The 7606-nt window shown below is 40.1% G+C and overlaps 1 long non-coding RNA gene across 1 annotated transcript; it reads left to right on the top strand.

Annotated features, from left to right (window-relative positions):
• The first annotated feature begins 4414 nt into the window (after positions 1 to 4414).
• On the top strand, positions 4415 to 7212 carry LOC111826268. The gene is made up of 2 exons (XR_002829551.1): positions 4415 to 4888; positions 6585 to 7212. It is a non-coding gene; the product is annotated as an uncharacterized LOC111826268 (long non-coding RNA).
• The last annotated feature ends 394 nt before the right edge of the window (positions 7213 to 7606 follow it).

The raw sequence follows: 7606 nt of genomic DNA, 5'->3' as shown, positions 1-7606 counted from the left end.
TTACCATACTTAATAGTCAGATACTACTACACTAGGTTAGATGTATCGTCTGTCACTGCTGATGTGATGTGTCTGAAGATAGACATAGTACTCTAGTTCATCCATGCTACTATCTCTACTTCATCATATTGTTCTATCCTCATCTGTCTACTTCAGATCTCCTCCGTAGTATGCATAGCGAGCACGCATCCGCTGTACAGGTTCATCTCTGGTCATGATTCACTCGATCTACCGCTGAATGTAGATGCTCTTTCTCTATAGTAGCTATATTGTTATCCCTCCTCTTCTCACTCTTATTCTCTCTATTTCAAGACATATATCTCCTAACAAGAAATAAAAAAAAAAAAATAACAAAAAACACACCCCTCCTCCCCCTCTCCCACACTTTTGCTATTATCATGTGTTATTGAGTTTATACTTTTGTTATATGTGTTCCCTGGTGTATGTCTGAGATACGCTGAAGATATCAAACAACTTGTCTCCCAGACAACAATTGCATAGTGTCATGCTGTGGCTCCGGGGGCGTAGTGGAATTCAACATTCTTCAGAAGGGCGGGCTGCTGCGATCTGATTTTATTTTCCAGGTTGCCCCCGTTTCCCGCCCCAACTTTCAAAAGCTTGGGAAGAAGAAGGCCGGGGCGGAGGGGTGGGGGGGTCTGGGCTGCCCTCCGCCCAGAAACACCTGTCCCTCCTGGCCCAGGACTTCTTCCTTCTGAGCTCCTTCTGAACTTGCCGCGCAGAAACGCGGGGATATCCCTGGTTTCTAGAGATTTCCCTGGGGATTCCCGGCCCCTGGAGCAGAATTTCCCTCCTGGTCATGCTGGCCTGGTTTTCTGAAACGCGGCCTTGGCCAGGGTTTCACTTGAACTTCAGAGCGTCCATGGGGGGACGGGGGGGATGGTTTCATCAGAGGCAGAAGGGACAATGCCGTAGTGCGCCCAGGTTGTAGGGCTCCTTTCCCTCCCCGGAGAACGGGGGACGCAAAAAGAGGAACAGGAATATATTTTGTAACTGTTGCTAAAGTCACCGAGAGGGAGGAGAAACTCATTTTGAGAGAATTTCAGAGATGTGGTGACTCAGAAAAGAGTGTGAGGCAGAAGAGAAAAACCTGAACTGAAGTGAAACTGCAGGAAATCATGACTCTTATCTCCTGGGTGTACTCGGCCTCGCTGTCTTCCCTCCCCACAACCTTGCCCGCAGCCACTACCTAACATTTGGTTAGAATCGAATGTTTCTCTGGTTTTAGAAATAGTTTCTAAATGAGGCACGGAACTCTGGCATGAAACCCGACTTCTGTTAAGAAATGGCTCGGTTCTTCCTAATACCTCTGTCTGGCCCCCTAGATCTTTGTCTAAGAAGAAAACACGTATTTAGGGTTCCTATTCCATATTTGCTTTTAGCCACCACAACACTGACACACATTTGAAAAGGATATCAAGTCGGGGCACTTGAGTGCAGTGGCCATTGATTCTGCAGATTCCTGCCCTGGTGTTTTTGGAGCTAGAAGGTCACCCACAATCCATACTGTCAAGTGGATAAAATGTGGTCAAGTATCTCTTGGCTGTTGTTTATATAAAATGGGGACAAGATGGATGACTTGTTTATATTAGTAAAAGAGCTAAACTAAGCCTACCTTAGTCTTACGCACTTGGCTAGAGGATTGTTTTTCTCACCAGTGTGCAGGGGACTGAAAGAACCATGTAGAACATAGTGTGAAGGCGCTTGCTTGGAGTTATTAGCAAAACATGTTTCTGGCACTTATTTGATAAGATTTTATCTCACTGAAAAACACCTGATGTTGAAGCATGGCCATCGACAGTCATCACTGGAAGACCAGCCATGAGAGGGATCGGCTTGCTTGAAGAAGACCTCAGGGTCATGGTTATTGTTGATGCAGACACTATACTCATGTGATCAGAGCATGTGTTACCTTTTTAATTCTGAAATTAGATTATTACACAGAAGAGATAGGAGAGAGTTCGTGCCCAGGAAGGATTTGGGTGACCTTGACTGCATCCTCTAGTCTTGTTCAATTTCATCTCCGCATTCTTTGTTAGGGAGGGAACTTTGAAGGTATGTCAGGAAGAGCAGAGTTAAAATCAGAATACCTCCAGGGTAAATGAGACGTTGCCTCATTTGAGCATACGAGTCTTGCCAAAGAAGAAAAGTGCATTGGAAAAATGCATGGTGTTGTGAATTGTTAGAGCATGAGCAAGTGAAGGTCATTGGGCTGGGATTTCCTGATGGCTTTGAAGCTCCTGATCCCTGAAAAAAAAACTATCTTCTTGGCTTTGCCCATTCTTTAGCCCTTTCTCAAGCTATGATTTAATTGTAAGCAGAATGATTGAAAGTGTGACAGTAAAAATTAAACACATTTTTATGACCCATTTCTCCTAAAGTAGCTGCCAGTGAAATATTATATATAGATTTGAAAGCTCTTGTGCGGAGACAATAAGTTTCTTTCAAGCTTGATGAACTTGCTAACATATGGAGAGTAACTAGTCGGTATATTTGGAGTGAGTTTTGTTAACTTCATCTTGTATGTGTTAGAAACAGCTGTCTGAATCAGCATTTACTTTTAGGTGAATCGTTGAACAGCTGCCATTTGGTATGTGTGCCTCAAAATTGTGTGTGAATAGTGATCTTTGTTACATGGATGTTTTGAAAGTACATTGTTTCTTAGGATTTAATAAATCTCTAGGTAAAGGGGTATCAGAAGTGTTAAAGACTTACTTCATTTCCAACGATGCTAGTTTTGAAAATTACTTCCACATTCACATTTCCCACAACAAAATGATTTTTCAGAATTGTTTCTAGAAGACTTTCAGTAATTTCCCTTGATAAGATGTTCTTACTAATAAATAATAGAGACCAGCTTACAAGCACATGGGCAGTGTCATCTGTTAGATTTCAGGGAATGACCTAAAAGTGTCTTCTTTTGGTGAGAAAGAAAGCTTAGACAATCTAGGTACCAGTGGCCAATTTAAGACAATTCTCTCTTTTTATGCCTTGTTTCTTTTTTCTTCTTAAACTTTTGGCATGCCTGAAAGTGAACAATATCTTCAAAAACAGAATATTTTCCTGTTTAAGCACTATTTTTTTTTCCTTTTAAAAATTACCATTGAATTGTTGATTCATCAAAAGAAAAATCTGAAAACTCTTCCACATAATCCTATGGAGGGTCAGAAAGTACTGGAAAATCAGGGCTGCAGCTGAGAACTGTGGGATACACAGGTCCTGGGTGGGGGCTGCTGGGCACTTCTAGGCCTGGTAGCAGCAAGTAGCAGTTAGGAAAACTGTTCTTTTCTTAGATGTGTACTGTAAGAGTTAACTTAGGTGGCTGTATAGAAACTATTCGGATAACAGTATCCAGAGTGAAGTCCTCATAGACCAGGTGAGTGAAAGGTAGGAGAGCTGTCCATGTCTGCAGGCTTCTCAGTGTAGGTGTGTCGCACCAGTCCACACAGTTGCTTATTCTTCACTCAGGATTTGTTGGTAGGAGATGGGCATAGACCTGGTCTGATTTATCTGGATAATTATGACAAAGTTATCTTAGGGTCCAGTTTATCTGGCTAGGAATGGCAGTAGGAAGTGGGCAATGATTATAACATTAGTATTTGTTTCAGTTCCTAATTTGCAGAAATGAATGGGTTCTCCTAAGAAATGAGGGATTGCAGCTCCCCTGATGGGAGGAGCAAGGATGGAAGAAAGAAGGAGCAGACCCAGTATAAATAACACACAAACCTATATTGATCACATTGTCTTTTGATAAAAAAAAAAAATGCCTTCAGTGGATAGAGTGTCGGCCTGTGGACTGAAGGGTCCCAGGTTCAATTCCCGTCAAGAGCACATGCCCGGGTTGTGTGTTCAATCCCCAGTAGGGGGTTATACAGGAGGCAGCCGATCAAGGATTCTCTCTCATCTTGATGTTTTTATTTCTCTCTCCCTTCCTCTCTGAAATCAATAAAAAAAAAACAAACATATTTTAAAAAAATGCCTTCAGGCTTGCCAACCTACCAATGAAGCTAGTAGGAGTTTTAAATTAGGAAAATGACTGCAGGTTGGGAATTTCTAGTGGCCATAATTACTTTTGACCACCTTTAGATTTTGTGAACGGAAACCAAGACTTTGGGAATTTAGTGTGAATTGAGAATTTCTTAAATTCAACAGAAATAAAGACACTCACTGAGACACATTCACATTTTCTCCTGTACTTGTGGAAGAAACAGTGGCCTTCCTTCTTGGGTCCCCATTTATGCTTTGATAAACTCATAGAGACAGATGTTAAATCAAGATCTGGCCTGGCTGGGGTGGCTCAGTGGTTGAGCATCGACCTTTGAACCAGGAGTTCACAGTTGGATTCCTGGTCAAGGCACATGCCTGGGGAGGGGCTGGATCCCCAGTGTGGGGTGTGCAGGAGGCAGCCAATCAGTGATTCGCTCTCATCATTGATGTTTCTATTCCTCTCTTCCTCTCTCTTCCTCTCTGAAATAAATGATAAAAAATATTTTTTTTTAAAAAGATCTGCTCAATGAAACACTTCTTTTTTCTATGGTCATTGGCTGCATTATCAAGGGTGCTTTAAATAATAGTAAGTCCTAACATGGCAATAGTGACTTTAATGTTTTTCATTTTTAAGTATACTTTTGCTATGGACTACTGAACTGATTGTAGTTTTACTCCTGTTGTAATCTTTGGTTCCCAGGTGGAAAGTGCAACAGCAGGAGCTCAACCAGCAACAGTGGTTTCTAATATAACTAAAATAAATGCACTGTGAAAGTTTTACAAAATATGCAGTGTGAACTTTGATGGTGAATTTTAATCTCCTAATCAGAAATTGTAATTTATTTTGTCAGTGAAGCTGGGTGATACCATTTAAAGAAACAAGGTACATACGACAATTTGCATTGTGAATGGGAAATGAAGTCAGAAGTGAAGATGAAAGAATAATGGAAAGGAAGACAAAAGAATAAAAGAGTATAATTCATCTGCTACAGTCTGTTTAAAACATTTTAGTAAAACTTAGGACTTGAGAGCTAAAATGCTAACATTTGCAAACTAAACCACACACATACACACACCACCACCACCACCACCACCACCACCACCAAACAAAACTCCAAATGCAATACAGATTTTCTCCTTTGAAACTGAAAATTCATTTAAAAAAGGGACTAGCAAGTTTCTGCCAATAAGGAAATGCAAGCCAGTTTATAAAATGCCTTTTTTGGGTACTACATGTTTTTTTCTCACTTAGAGGAGAAAGGGAAAGATTTAGAAATGTGAAAGCAATTAATTCAGTTTTGCAAATTGCAAGGTCTAGGACCCAAGAAGCTCATATTCTTATGCTTGAGGTTGTGTGGATATTGATGTCTGTAGGATTAGAATAAACTAATAGTTTTTACTAGGAGCCCGAAGTGATTTAGAGAGAGTCCATAGTCTGAAGGAATTTTGGAAGAAGAATAAATGCCTCTGTGCCAAACCACATGGATATTTTTTCTTTTCCTTTTTAATAAACCATTTTTTTTGTTTTAAAGTAAAATATAGATTTGGAAAACCACACAAAACCAGTGCAGAGCTTAGTGAATCATTATAAGGCAAATTTCCTCGTGGCCATTACCAGGTCAAGAAAAGGAAAGAATTTCACAAGCTATCCTAGAAGTCTTCAGGTGCGCCATCCCAATCCTAGCCCTTTTTTATCTCTCCTCATATAACCACGGTTTTCAGTTATCTAGCTCCCGCAAAAGATAATGGCTCTTAAAAACAACTAATTAGCCCAGCCAATGTGGCTTGGTGGTTGAGCGTCAACCTATGAACCAGGAGGTCAGGGTTCGATTCCCAGTCAGGGCACATGCCTGGGTGGCGGGCTCGATCCCCAGTGTGGGGCGTGCAGGAGGCAGCCGATCAACGATTCTCTCTCATCATTGATGTTTCTGTATCTCTCCCTCTCCCTTCCTCTCTGAAATCAACAAAAAATATATTTAAAAATATATAAAACAAAACCTTTTCTAGAACAGCAGATTGTGTCTCTAGATTTATAGAGCCAAACAATGCCTGGCACTCATCCAGAGCTGACAATCGTTCATGCTCCCATCATCCAAAATAGAAAGACCTTGTAATACACAGGGCATTGTATAGAGTCCTCGGTAGCAGCAAGCAGAAATTAGCCCTTGGCTTCAAGGCTGATTTGGACCTGCTCTAATTTAAAAAAAAAAAAAAAGTAAAAAAAAAATGTAAAAGCAAACCTTAGAAGAACCAAACTGATCCTAAGTAACGTAACTGCATGCCTGAACAAAGTCCAACATTCTTTATAGGAATACAACAAAATACACACGCAACAATGTAAAATTCACAATATTCAGTATCCAAGCAAAAAGTGCCAGGCAAAGGAAAAAGCAGGAAAATACCCACAACTCTAAGGAAAAATATCCATCCATAGAAAAGACAGGAATTACAGACCTGGTGAAATTAGCAGACAAGGTTGTTAAGACAGTTTTTAGAAATATATTCCATATGTTAAAGAGGAAAACATGACTACGATGAGGAGAGAAATGGAAGATATTTTAAAAAATCCTTCTCTCCAGTGTTTAGGAAAGAGCAATATATCTACTGCGTTTTGAAGTCTGTTGGAACATCTGTTGGAGAATGTATGCCTGTAACCAGCGTTCTCAATAGATCTGGGAAGGGGGCAGAGCAGGTCTGCGTGTGGAACTGCTGACATGCGCTGGTCTGGGGCCAAGACAAATGAGCAGGATCGACGCAGAAGGAAAACTGTGGATATTGCACGTGCCATTATCTTTGGGGCTACACGGGATGAGTGATCATTTCTGTGATTAGCTCGAAAGAATTCAGAGGTTTTTCCCCAATTTGAATTGAACGCACTTGTTTAAAAATAAATTTCCTATGTAAGCCATGCTGAATGAGTTAGATAGATATGGCCAGATAATTGCCTGAACAAAGCAGACACGAGCTTGGAGTTGGATGAAGATAAATTGTATTAGCAACAATGGAAAAATGTGTACTATCTGGAGTATAAATATCTAAAATAGTTTTATCGGAGAGGATTACGTTAGTAACATTTTTTGAAATGTACTGTTTAAACTTAAAGTAATAATTTTAGAGCATGACTAAGACCTAAGAGCATGGCTATCAACTGGGATGTCAATTCTTTTTTTAAAAATCTTTTTATTTATTAAATTTTTTTAAATTACATTTTTATATTCAGTATTATTTTGTATTAGTTTCAGGTGTACAGCAGAGTGGTTAGATAATCATATACTTTGCAAAGTGTGCCTCCTGATATTTCCAGTACCCAACTGGCCCCGTACCTAGATATTACAATATTATTGACTGTTTTTTCTATACTGTGTATTACATGGGATGTCAATTCTTAGTGAAAAATGATAGCTCCTAGTCTGAGGAATCCTATATAATAAAGAGCTAATATGCTAATGAGACGGAACAGTAGAACGACCTTCCTGACGAAGCCGGGGCTGCGAGGGCCGAGCTCCTTGTACGAATTTCATGCATGGGCTTCTAGTGATGATAATAATGACAGTAAACACTAATATTTATTGAATGCTTACTGTGTAGCAGGAAGTAAATG

This window comes from Myotis lucifugus, unplaced genomic scaffold, assembly GCF_000147115.1.
Source record: "Myotis lucifugus unplaced genomic scaffold, Myoluc2.0 scaffold_65, whole genome shotgun sequence".
Taxonomy (NCBI): Eukaryota; Metazoa; Chordata; class Mammalia; order Chiroptera; family Vespertilionidae; genus Myotis; species Myotis lucifugus.
Note: the sequence above shows the minus strand (reverse complement) of the source record. Positions and strands in the feature narration are given on the sequence as shown.